The sequence below is a fragment of the Hoplias malabaricus genome, chromosome 14, assembly GCF_029633855.1.
Source record: "Hoplias malabaricus isolate fHopMal1 chromosome 14, fHopMal1.hap1, whole genome shotgun sequence".
Classification (NCBI taxonomy): Eukaryota; Metazoa; Chordata; class Actinopteri; order Characiformes; family Erythrinidae; genus Hoplias; species Hoplias malabaricus.
In genome coordinates, this window is record NC_089813.1 from 37492946 (window position 1) to 37505596 (window position 12651).

At 40.0% G+C, this 12651-nt stretch overlaps 1 protein-coding gene across 2 annotated transcripts in view; it reads left to right on the forward strand.

Moving 5' to 3' along the window:
- The window catches only part of ccdc120a (coiled-coil domain containing 120a), a 67335-nt gene that overhangs the window by 20014 nt on the left and 34670 nt on the right, over positions 1–12651 (forward strand). Inside the window, exon 1 of one of the 2 annotated variants that reach the window (XM_066644324.1) lies at positions 11718–11979. The exons of the other annotated variant lie outside the window; for it this stretch is intronic. The gene's annotated coding sequence lies outside the window, so the exon portion shown is untranslated. Of the gene's footprint in view, positions 1–11717; positions 11980–12651 lie in introns of those variants that run through there. 2 annotated transcript variants of the gene reach the window in all.

The window sequence follows — 12651 nt, forward strand, 5'->3', positions numbered from 1 at the left end:
CTGAGGTCTGGGACCTGTCTGTCTTGCCTCTCAAATGTCAGAGCAAAAAGTAGTGAACGGTGGCTCCAAGGAGCCTTTTAAGGACGTTCACGTTTCAGGAAATAACACAGCATTAACTTTATCTGGATTTGGGTTAGGGTTAGTAACGTGGTGTTTTTCTACCATCCTGCACCAATGGTTCCCACAAGGAGCTAAATACACTCACAGACATACACTGTTTTTGATTAAAGGCCTGGGTTTGCCACCCTCCATCAAAGTGCCATGCTCAGGGTATTTATAGTTCAACTGCGGTTCGGTCATAAACGTTAATGTCTTACAAGCCGAATTCCTCGTGTCTGCACTCGGAGGTTCTGCGTCTCAGTTTGTAGGTTGTATCCGAGCTTCTTGCCGTGTCCTTGCGATCTGGAGCCTGATGTGGGCTGTAGATGTTCTCGTCTTTGTCTCAGTCTGGAGATGAAGGTCGGATAAAGTCCACAGTGCAGAGACACAAGGAGAACAGCCGTGAGGGTCTTTTTTTTTCTTCTTATCGAAACAAGAAGGCCATCCCTCTCCCACTTCAAAGCTCAAGACCTGTTTGAAGTATTCTCAACAAATTGTTTCTTTTCGGTAAATTGGACGAGTGGATTAACAAGTCCAACTGAGTGTATTATCTGTGCAGCATTTATGTCACAATCTGACTTACAAAATAAAAAAAAATCTAAACTAAATAATGTCTTAACCCTTTAAAGCCTGAAACAATATAATAATACAATACAACTTATTATTAAATGTTGGATTATATAATTTCTGAATACATCATATTTAGCCATTTACCAATATATTTTTCATTTAGGTCACTGCATCAGTTCTTTCTTATTCAGAATTTTTCAGGAAAACATTGAGCCGATGAAAAACACTGCTCCAGAGATCCTTGACCCATGATTACTCTCTTCTTCTCTTTGACCTTTTTACAATTTCATATACTGGTGGGTGCGGCACGGTGGCGCAGCAGGTAGTGTCGCAGTCACACAGCTCTATGGACCTGGAGGTTGTGGGTTTGATTCCGGCTACGGGTAACTGACTGTGAGGAGTGTGGTGTGTTCTCCCTGTGTCTGCGTGTGTTTCCTCCGGGTGACTGTCTGTGAGGAGCGTGGTGTGTTTTCCCTGTGTCTGCGTGGGTTTCCTCCGGGTGACTGTCTGTGAGGAGTTTGGTGTGTTCTCCCTGTGTCTGCGTGGGTTTCCTCCGGGTGACTGTCTGTGAGGAGTTTGGTGTGTTCTCCCTGTGTCTGCGTGGGTTTCCTCCGGGTGACTGTCTGTGAGGAGTTTGGTGTGTTCTCCCTGTGTCTGCGTGGGTTTCCTCCGGGTGACTGTCTGTGAGGAGCGTGGTGTGTTTTTCCTGTGTCTGCGTGGGTTTCCTCCGGGTAACTCTCTGTGAGGAGCGTGGTGTGTTTTCCCTGTGTCTGCGTGGGTTTCCTCCGGGTGACTGTCTGTGAGGAGTGTGATGTGTTCTCTCTGTGTCTGCGTGGGTTTCCTCCGGGTGACTGTCTGTGAGGAGTGTGGTGTGTTCTCTCTGTGTCTGCGTGGGTTTCCTCCGGGTGCTCCGGTTTCCTCCCACAGTCCAAAAACACACGTTGGTAGGTGGATTGGGGACTCAAAAGTGTCCGTAGGTGTGAGTGTGTGAGTGAATGTGTGAGTGTGTGTTCCAGCCCTTTGTGAGTGTGTGCTGAGAAAGACTGGCACCCCCTCCAGAGTGTATTCCCGCCTTGCACCCAATGATTTCAGGTAGGCTCTGGACCCACCGTGATGGATGGATGGATATACTGGTGGTAAAAAAAACCACAAAAAGTGGAATTAAATGAAATGGAATAAAAACACTTAGTTTTTCTACAAGTAACACCATTCAAATCATACCTGGAATTGCTTTAGTTTCACAAAAAATAGCCTTTAAATTTTCTCCTGTGTTTTCCTGATGATAGCAACAATTCTCTAATGGTTTGGTAAATGTTTGACAATGCTTCCACTTATTCCATGTATTTATTTACATTAGATTATGAAAGAGCCACCTCCAAAAATCATGTGTTATATGATAGATAGATAGATAGATAGATACTTTATTGATCCCCAGGGGAAATGATGCTTTTGGCTTTAAGAAGTTAACAGTGTCTTTTTTAACTTCTTTTAAAATTAAGTTTGTGAGTGGAACTCTCTGTTTGATACAAAGCAAATTGAAGAAGAGTGTGAAACAGCTGAAAGCTAAATAACAATATTTAAATGCTAGTGTAAGGCCAGAATTACATTTTACACTCCACAAAGTGTTACTTCAAAGTGAAAATGGAATCTACAGTTTCTGAACACTTCTCAGCGATGACACAAAAATGGCCATTTCTCTACAAAGTACTCAACATGGATTCCATTTACGCTTAGACAGACCATGCTGTATCTGAATATTCATCATCTGATGTTCTGTGGCTGGGTGAAGCGTAGCCCAGGGTGTGTTTAGTGCTGGGCTGCTGACAGCTGTCTAATGATAGCGCTTCTCCATTTAATCTTCTAATGAGCTAATTTAGTTCACCAAAAGACACAGCAGCAGCTCTGGGACCTTAAGAGTTTAATCTATGGCTATAATAAGACAGTGACTTTTTTTTGAAAGAGAAAATTGAAAGGTCCCAGAAAAAATTGAAAGAGTTCAATTTTATGCTTGGATTGGGGAACACTTTGAGGAAAGCGGAACCTCCTCCTCTTGAGTTCTTACAAAATCGCTAGGAATCAAAGAGGCAGCCAAAGAACCCAAAAGTTTCTGCTGCTCTTGAAGTTTGCTTTAAGCACAGAGAAGTGGTGTGTCCCCCTCTGCACTGAATCATTTTAGCTAATTAATATCCTGCTGAGATTTATCTGAGCTCCACTGTTAATACCTTTTTCCTTTAAAATATTAATAGTACACGATCTTACAGCGAATTCATTACTGTTTCCAGAAAGAGGGAAAATTGAGCTGTGGAAGAGTGTCCTTTACTTTGAAACTAGAGTGTTCGAAAACCCTGTGATCCTCCAGTCAACTCCCAGCAAGCTGCATGAATGTTATCCTCAGCCTAATTTATTCAAAACGCTTTGAACTACAAGCAGCTTAAGATTTGCTTCTTCACTGTTGGCTGCGAGAGGCTGGACTGCTCCGACTGTAATGAGCCCTGCTACGGAGCTGATGTCATGAGTCATTGTTAGGGGACAGAAGGCTAAAGTGGGACTAACCCATCTTTTTCTGGCTAAGCTTCATTGTAGGAGCCGAAGACATGAGTTGAGGTTTTTTTAGTGGAGCCCAGCGGATTATGTAATCACTTAATTCCATTGTATGCACTTTGTATAAATTCAGTTCGAAGTATTCAGCAGGAGAGAACAGCTCTTATTCAGCCAGTACGGTGTTAAAACTCCAATTTGTTGATTTTTCAAATAAAAATGCGTGATCTTTACAGGGAATGCACTTCTAAACATTTGAGTTACTCTTCATCTGCTGAATCAAACAGGAAATATCAGGAAAAACAATCAAAACGACAAAATGGCCTGTACAAACGTTAATGACCCATTTTACATTTTGGTTTTACATATTCATGAGTGTTAAACCAATTCAATTTGATTTGAACATGTTAAAAAATGTCATACATCAGTTTGTTTTCTGAGCTGTGGTGCATCTGACAGAAATTAATAAAATAATGCAAAGATCTTAAAGGCAACGGGATATGACTCTCCTCACTGATCTAACTGTGATGGTGAAGTGGGGGACAGTAAATAAAGGCCAGAAGATGATGTCATGCTAACCAGCAGTGCCAGTTTTCACACTTTCACTGTTCACATTTTCACAGTGCTTTGGGTTGAACCCATGTTTCCACAGAGTGAAGAGTGTACAGTCATTAGACAGTCGTCTCTGTTCAGATATGGCACTGCATTGTGAATTTACCTTGTATCTGTGCTCAATAAACACCAAACCTTGCTAAATGCTAATGTCTGCTAGCATACATTTGCTAGCATACATTCTAAAGGGAATTTTAAAATAAGACTGCACATATACAGGTTTATAAATGGTCTTAAAATCTGTTTACTGCATGGTTATTAATTGGGATGTTGGCAGACAGCAGGTCACTGTGTTATAAAATATTATTATTCACTTAATGCATTTACAACCTAATTAATAATGATTAATTAACAAACTATTTATAAACCTTTACAAGTGTAGTCTTCTTCTAAATTGGTACCGGGACTTGTATGTAACTTTACATTTGAAATAAACTAAAACCAGTGCACATAAACATGTTTTAATTGGAACATTGGAAACATTTCAGTAAGTCCATAACCCACCTGTTTCCAGCTAAAATGTAAATAAAGTTTTACTGAACCAAGTGTAATGCTTCTGTTGAATAATGAACTAAACATTAGAGACATATATTTTTAGTTCCCAGAATCTTCTCGGAGGTTGTTAGTGTTGATTACGGAGCGTGTAAAACTCCCACTGACTCAGGATTTTGGAGGAAGTGGAGGAAGCTTTGCTGATGGCTGTTGAGATGACTTTGGGTTTGTCTGTCATCCTGTGTGTAGAACAGTGTACTGCTGGAAGGAAATACAACTGTAACACCGCGACCCTGTGACCCGGCTTAGCCATCAGCTCAGCCCAAGCCTAACTTTATTACTCAGTCCATAAGTAGTGCTAAGAACAGAGGCAAACACCTGGTTCTCACAGTGACTCTGCTGATCCAGGATCAGCTTCTGATCCTAAAATTATATTCATTTAGGACCGTGATTTTCCAGTGCCCTGCACATATCACCACATCTCTCTGCTCCAAACTGCACAGTTCAGCTCCTCAGTTAATTAACAGCCCTTAGTGAGTCTAAGAGTGTTAAAGTGAGGGGACCATCAACGTGTAGTTGATGAAATTTGGAAAGAACCAAGAAAAAGGAAAACGCAAGTCCTCTGGCCAAATCTAATGATGTCATAAAAATCAACAACATTGAATCAACAACAAGGATACTTCATTATTTTTACATTAAAAATATAACGTGTAACTTACCTGAGATTAAAGTAAATCAACTCTGTAGTCCCTGAAGGAACCAGTTCATGCCCCAGAATGGGTCCCCAACATGATTCAAACAAGATACGTATAAAATGTGGAATACATCCAGAGCACTAGGTAATTTTCTGTGGTTTGGTGAGTCTCAAGGTGGAGAAAGTTGAAGTCCTCTGCTCCAGGGCACATTTTATGACCGCCCTGGCCCTGCTGTAATGTGTGAGCACAGAGCTTTGTGGCATAGGTTCTGCTAATTCACACTTCTTTCAAAGCAGCCTTAATGAAACCCTGTATCTCCACAGGAATTATTTTACACGTTGCTCACTCGCTGGAGGGTTCTGGATCCATTCACTGCTCTCAGGTGTTATCTCCAGAACATCCAAGAATGTGTGTCACCAGACAATTGTGTCTCTTCTCTGCAAGAACAGAGGGCAATGCTCTCATACGGTTTTCCATTTTGCATCAGTGAAAGTTTCTACTCTTTTGGGAAGGCTTTAGTAGAAATGTTGCAGCATTGCTGTGAGGATTTGATGGCATGCAGCCATGAGGATATTAATGAGGTTATGTGATTGATTGGATGATTAGTTATGGATCACATACACCACTCTAACACAGTTCAATCATGAACGTTAGATTACCGTTGCACAGTAACACACACTTGCAGTTCAGCTCAGCACAGTCCAATAGTGCACACCGACACAGGTGTTGACGATTTAAAAAAAAAAAAAAAAAACTTTCTGAGAGAGCACATTCAGCAATTGGTTCCTGAGGAACAGAAAAGTTTGAAAATAATAGCGGTATTAGCTACTGGGTTTGTGTTTATCCTATTTTCAGAGTCTGACATCAGCTTTTAATGAGCTCTCACAGCGCCCCCTCCCTGTGGCTCTCTTAGATGCACATTAATTAACTTTTTGGCCGTGTACTTTAAGACACAGAACAGAAATTTGACACACCACACACCTTAAATACAGCCTTCATTTTGATATACCATCCACATTTTCTAATATGCCAGGACCCTATGGACATGTTGGACGCAGTGATGCATTGAATATTCAGCAGCAAATGTGATACATCAACTCGGTTTGGCTGTTATTGTTGACAGTAAGTGTTTAAGAATCAAGATCATTTGAATCAGTGCATTATATTTCTTTCTTCAGTGTGTCCACTGGTATGGCACGGCCGAATACGAGAGTCCTTTGCTCTGCTCTCTGCGAGTCTGAACAAGCTGTGGATTAGTGCGGAGGGGTTTAGGGGGGGTCTGGTTCTGTGAGTGTTTTCTCTGGATTACAGGACTGCCAGCCAACTGGCAGCAAATGAAAGGTAAAACATTAAACGTGTCAGAATCAGCTGTTAGCCTGAGATCTCCCCGCTGCCATCTTTCAGAGATCTGTTCTTCCAGCCCTTTGTGCCATTGCCTCATATGGAGCAATTGTCTTAAGCCCCATAAACGTCAGGTTCTGTTACAGAATGCACACATTGTTCTGGGACTCCATCTCCTCCCGTGAATCACACTGAGAACACGAAGAGCGTAACTCTCGGCACTTAAATCTTAGCCATAAAACCCAGTCTATGATTATAAATGAGAAATAAAACGGAGAGAGTGTGTTAAAGCAAATACCATCACACTGCACATATATCATCATGTATTTTCAGTAGCACAGGACTTGAATTGGTCTTTTGCTTTTACACAACAGCTTTGGAAAGGACAGTGCTTTAAATAAATGTTAATACTAATGTCCTTCCAAATCTGGAGGGGCATTTTACACTCCTGCAAAGTTCAGTCTTAGAAGTTGGTTGCATTTTCATCTTCTGCTTCTTACAATCCAAGTACGGCAAAACGTTCAGGGATCCTGGGGCATGAGCTCTGGGGCGGCCAGTCATTTTTTCTAAAATAATATCAGCATTTTCGTTATATGATTTGCAAATATTTACTTTTGTTTCTATTTCCTTTTCTTAGTAAGAGATGCTTCATAACTCCACATTCTTTCAGATCCATAGTGTTGAGGGTCTCACAGTGAAAAGATGGTCACCGAGATCTGTGGATCTTCTCAGATTTGAAGCGAGTGTGCAGTTGTTTTTCTTCTGTCTGCTCAAGATTGTCTTAAAGGGAACATCAACAATTGTGGGGAAATGCAGCTCTAAGCTCTACGTCTTTTAAGGTGGAATGGTATGTTTCAGGGGAAAGTACGTGGCTGAAGGGTAACTTGTCTGTAAGGTTTTATTCAGTGTTTGTAAATGGAGTTGTTTAGTTTGGTAGCACTGCCGCTAATGCAGTTAGCCGTCTCCTGCGTTTGGACACATTTCCACCTTAAGTGATCAGAGACAGCAAAAATAAGTGAATATTATCCACCTATGCAGCTGGAAAAGAGCAATATCCTCATCTTGTTTCGTGCTTTTCAGTATTTGGAGTTCTTACTGTTGTCTAAAAATACTTCAGATGCCTCTGCCATGAACAGAGAGAGAGAGAGAGAGAGAGATACTAGCATAGTATCTCTAGCATAGCACAGTCACTGGGGCTATATATAAACACATTAGACCGGTGTTGAGCACACAAACAGATTTCAGAGCTAGCGAATGATGAGGAAACATCTTCTGAATTTTATAAAAGGTTTTATAAAAAATATTTTGTAAAAATGCCTTTAAAGTGTAGTTTATCTGAAATTCGGTCATGTATTCCTGATTTAGAGCACTGTTTATTTGCTTCGTTTGCCATTGATTTTCATCTCACTTGTGTAAAAGAGACAGTTATCTCTTCAGAAACATCTAAAAAAATCTGAATAACTTGTACTTTGTACTGTTATGGACTAGTACCTTTATGCTGTTTTAAATGAAGGGCGGTCTCTGTGTTTTGCACAGAACTGTTGTTATTCCTGTATTGCGTTGGTTCATACCCCCTGCCATCTGAGGACTGTTCCCAAAGAATGAAAATCTCACTTCTCTCGCTACTCTTCGGTGACAGGATGCGAGCAGACAGTGTGTAATACTCACATATGGAGCTGATATCAAACACCCACACAGAGAACAGACTGCTGTGTGTTCTCCCTGGACTCGTCCAATTTGTCAGCGGATAAACAGAGACAGAAAGAAAGAGAAAGAGAGCAGTCTCCTCTCGTATTGTTGAATTTGAGGAGCAAATGTTGGGGTCAGGCGTGGGGTCAGCGCAGAGATGCAATTGTGGCCTGGACTAATACTAAACACCTGTGAGAAACAGGAGGGGGAGGAGAGTGTGTTATGTGACGATTTGTTAAACAGATGGTAAATAACCCAAACGTCTCCATTTGGCTCTCGCCGTCACCACGACTCTCCCCACTCTAACCCCTCCTCTCTCATGCTGTGGGACTTAAAGGCACAGAGAGGACTGTTTTCGTTTTCCTTGAAGTGCGTTGTTGGACACTTCCGGTCTCGTGGTTTGGCCTAGCCTCGGAAAACACAGTGACCAGCAGTGTGACCTGACCCCTGTAAAACAGAGGGGCAGTTTCTTCATGTTCGTTCTTTTATAGATGTGCGTTTTAACAGACACACTTTTCAAGACACACAGTTTCAAGGTTGAATTCTAGGGAACAAAATTGCCAAAGCATGTTTATACACTTCCTCTCTGTTCTTGTGCCTTGAGGAAGAGTTCCCTTCTTGTTCCAAACAGAGCATTATTTCCCAGCCTGACTGTCTAAGAAGTATTTGTCAGAGCCAAACTTAACAGGACTAAAACTGACCCAAACTGGCTCATATTCACTCAAAATACAGGACTGGGGATTCATAATATAACTGCCCTTTAGTATTGTGACTTATATCTGAGAGAAATACTCAGCCCAGTGTCTATTTCAGAAATTATGTAATTGATGTTGTTTTAACTGAACAACTGCAGAAGCAGTGATTTGCTGTGGGAGGTGAAGGGTTGTTTAGGGTCAACACTGAAGAGTGATGGATTTGTAATTGATGGGTGAATGGTGGAGTCCAGACACAGCAGGGAAACCTCCCTCTGTCTCTCTCTCTCTCTCTCTCTCTCTCTCTCTCCCACACACACATACACACTCTCTCTCGCTCTCTCTCTCTTTCTTCTCTCTCTCCCCTCTCTCCTGTGTCTCTCCTGTGTGTGAGAATGTTCTGTTATGGCCGTGGAGAATTCCAGGAAGGGGCCGGAGATGCACTCTGTTCTGCTCCCCAGCTGAACTTCCCTCCATTCAAATCCATGCTCAAATTAAACTGTAGCTCTCTGCTCTGATGCAATTCCCAGATGAAAATGTCTTCAGCCTCTCGCTACTAGGCTACCCAGCCGCCTCGATGACCAACAGGACGCAGGCCACAATACAATCAACATTATTTCCCACTTAATCATATGGCTTTGCTGTGGTTTCACCTGATGATAAATGTGCGCTGTTATGCCAGTGGATGAGAGAGAGAGAGAGAGAGAGAGAGAGAGAGAGAGAGAGAGAGACATGTCCTAGTGATTGATGAAAATCAGCAAAGCAGAGTCTTTCTAAAAACCTCCATCATACGTAAGACCCAAAGCCTTAGCCTTTAGTTGTTTACGAGACAAATTTGATTACACTGATATAGCCACAGCAGATTCGTTTCAAAGAATACAGCTTACGCTTTCATTTTTTTCTCTTTTTTAAAATGAATCCTAGACCTTTTCCACATGCTCTAGACTCATGATTTCTGTTAAAAAATGGTGTTATGTCTTCCCTGTTTCAGAAAGGACAAGGTTGCTTTTATTTTAATGTGCTTTTGAAGAACTGAGGTGCTCAGTCATGGCACACAAGACAGAATTTTAAAAAACCTTTCTGTACTTCAATCGTTAAAATATAGCCAAAGTCATTCAGATAGTTTTTGATGTGAAACTGCACAGTAAAGAAGTTTCTTCACAGGGGTGGCAGTAGGAACTGTGGGGTGTAATGTCTACTGTCAGCAGCCACTAGCGAGCCTACGTGTTTTAAATGGGTTGTCAATTATGTTAAACTGGATAGAGATGTTTTTACGGTATGAGCGTCTGTCATATTTAAAATATTGTAAGTAAAAAAAAAAAGGTTTCAAAATGTTTGTAAAACAATGCCTTGGGCTTTAGACACTGCATTCATAACTAATTCCGGTGATCATTTTCTGTGATGGCGCTTTGAGTATCATTAAATATTAAGACTTCTAGCTCCCTTCAATATCTGTGGTGAATTATTCTACACTGTAAAAAATTGCTGTAAATTCTGCTACAGTATTTTATTGTAAATCACAGTATTTACAATAAATTAATGTATTACTCAATTACAGTAATATGCTGTAAATTTGAAATACAGTAGTGTTCCTGTAAAAATACGGTAAATGCCTGGGAACCCTGCTGCCGCTATTTTACTGTAAATTGCAGTATTTACAATAAATTATTGTATTACTCAATTACAGTAATATGCTGTAAATTTGAAATACAGTAGTGTTCCTGTAAAAATACAGTAAATGCCTGGGAACTCTGCTGCCAGTATTTTAATGTAAAATTTACAAGAAATGTTTTACAGTGTAAATATGAGTTTCTCTAAAATGGAGCTTTTTGCATCAAACCACTCTGAAACAGTTCACATGTTCACATCTTAAGCATTTATTTGTGCAGATATTTAAAAAACATTAGTGGAAATGCACCATAACCTTCCTTATGCTTTATATAATAGGCTACCGCCAGAGCAGGAGAGAGGACTGATCCATTTAAATGACAATATTTTACATAAGAATGGTATCCAGATAGAAGCAGTGCTTGTGTCCATTGGTTTGCAAATCAGCCTACAGTCCTTGATCCCTCAGAATAATTTGAAGTGGACGAAACATGGTTTCTATGTTTTTCAGTAACTAGATTAATCTTAGTCTGGTGTAATATGAAGAGAATTAGCATTTAAGTTACCACGAAGGACTTAAGGTTTATAAGTGCAGCCAAGCAATGAGTACTTCTTCACCCTAAAAATTTAATTCCATTCAGTTCAGTTTTATTCTTTCTTTATTCCAACTCTGACTTTATTCAAATTAAACTTTTTAATTTACTGAAGAGGAATATGGCAATCCACTTAGGATTTTATTCCTAAACTGAATGTAAACCTGATTAAAATATTAGTTATATATTTAAAATTAGTAATATATATTAAAAATATATTTAAAAAGTTTTTAAATATCTAAATGATTCATGATACAAATTATAGACAATTATTTTTAAAAAAATTAGCATTTAACTCCTTCAAGATAATTATAGAAAATAAGAATTACTGCTGTATAAAAGTATCATTGGGACAAATGTGCCATAAGATTTAGATAGTACTGCAAACTAAATTTTACATATGAAAATTTAACGGATATTATTCAGCTCCTTGCTTGGAAATGTTGATTTTAAACCAAGAGTTCTGAGGAAACGTTAAAGTGGCTAAAGCCCGAGTCGCCCACTCTGATTCCTACTGTAAACAGACGCCACCAAATCAGTGTTCAAGCCGAATGACAACACGTATTAATATCATTTATAACATAATGATAAACCACATTAAATAACGATATATATAGTTGGTTGTGTGTGTTTAAATGTGCGCGTATACGATATAAGTTTATATGTGAAATGGACTACTCCTGCTAGCTAACGTCTCCCCCTCTGAGCGAGGCGAATGGTTTGGTCCGTGGCAGCGGCTCGTTCAGTGCAGTCTCTCGGCTTCAGAAGTGAGAGCTGGAATGGCTCAGTGCTGTGTCTGAAGAGGGGTGCTCCACGTATTAAAATTATTTTCACAGTATAACATTTTTCTTGCGTTTACAGTGGACTTGGTTTCAGGCATGGGGAATGCTTCTGTGCCGAGAAGCTGAGCGCTGTTTGTGCTTTTTGTTTTGCGTTACCTGTTCTGAGGAATTTAAAGGGGTTGATTCCTGGCACAGCAGAGTGATAAACTCGGAGCTTTGTCTGAACTCTCTCAACCTGAAGAGCACTGGCTTTTAATGAAGTGACAAGGTAAGGGTTAAGTGTATTGACAATATAAACCTACTTTTGCTCGGAAAGGACAAGTCCATTGGGTAGTACTCAGAACTTTTTGGGAATTGTTAATGACATGTTATACTTAGGTCTGCACCAGAAACATATGGAGCAGCTGCATGAATTATTCTGCACACAAACTACTGACCAGTGGATGACTTTCAGAAAACTTCTTTAATTGTCAGTGCACGGGCAAAGGTGGGTTATCAGAATGACTTCATGTCATAACATATCGTTAAAGACAAAGTTTAGTTAAGATTAACGTAATCTCAGATTATCTTCACATCAACTTCTGTCATGTCCTGTTTACTTTAGAAAATGGGGAAATGTAGAAACTAAAAACAATCAAAAATTGTAATTTTATATAGTTTTATAAAGTTTCAGGGCTTCAATTTTTGATATAAATATACAGCTTTAGTTTTATTCTCCTTATATTAATGTGAATGCTTAAGATGTTTCATACTTGCTACTTGTCCAGAGTTGATCATATGTTGATGGTTGAAAACTGACCAGTTGTTACAGTGTGTGTGTGTGTGTGTGTGTGTGTGTGTGTGTGTGTGTGTGTGTGTGTGTGTGTGTGAGAGAGAGAGAGAGATTGACTGTGTTCTTACAGCCAGAAACAAGTACAGAAAGAGACCTTTGATTACATAT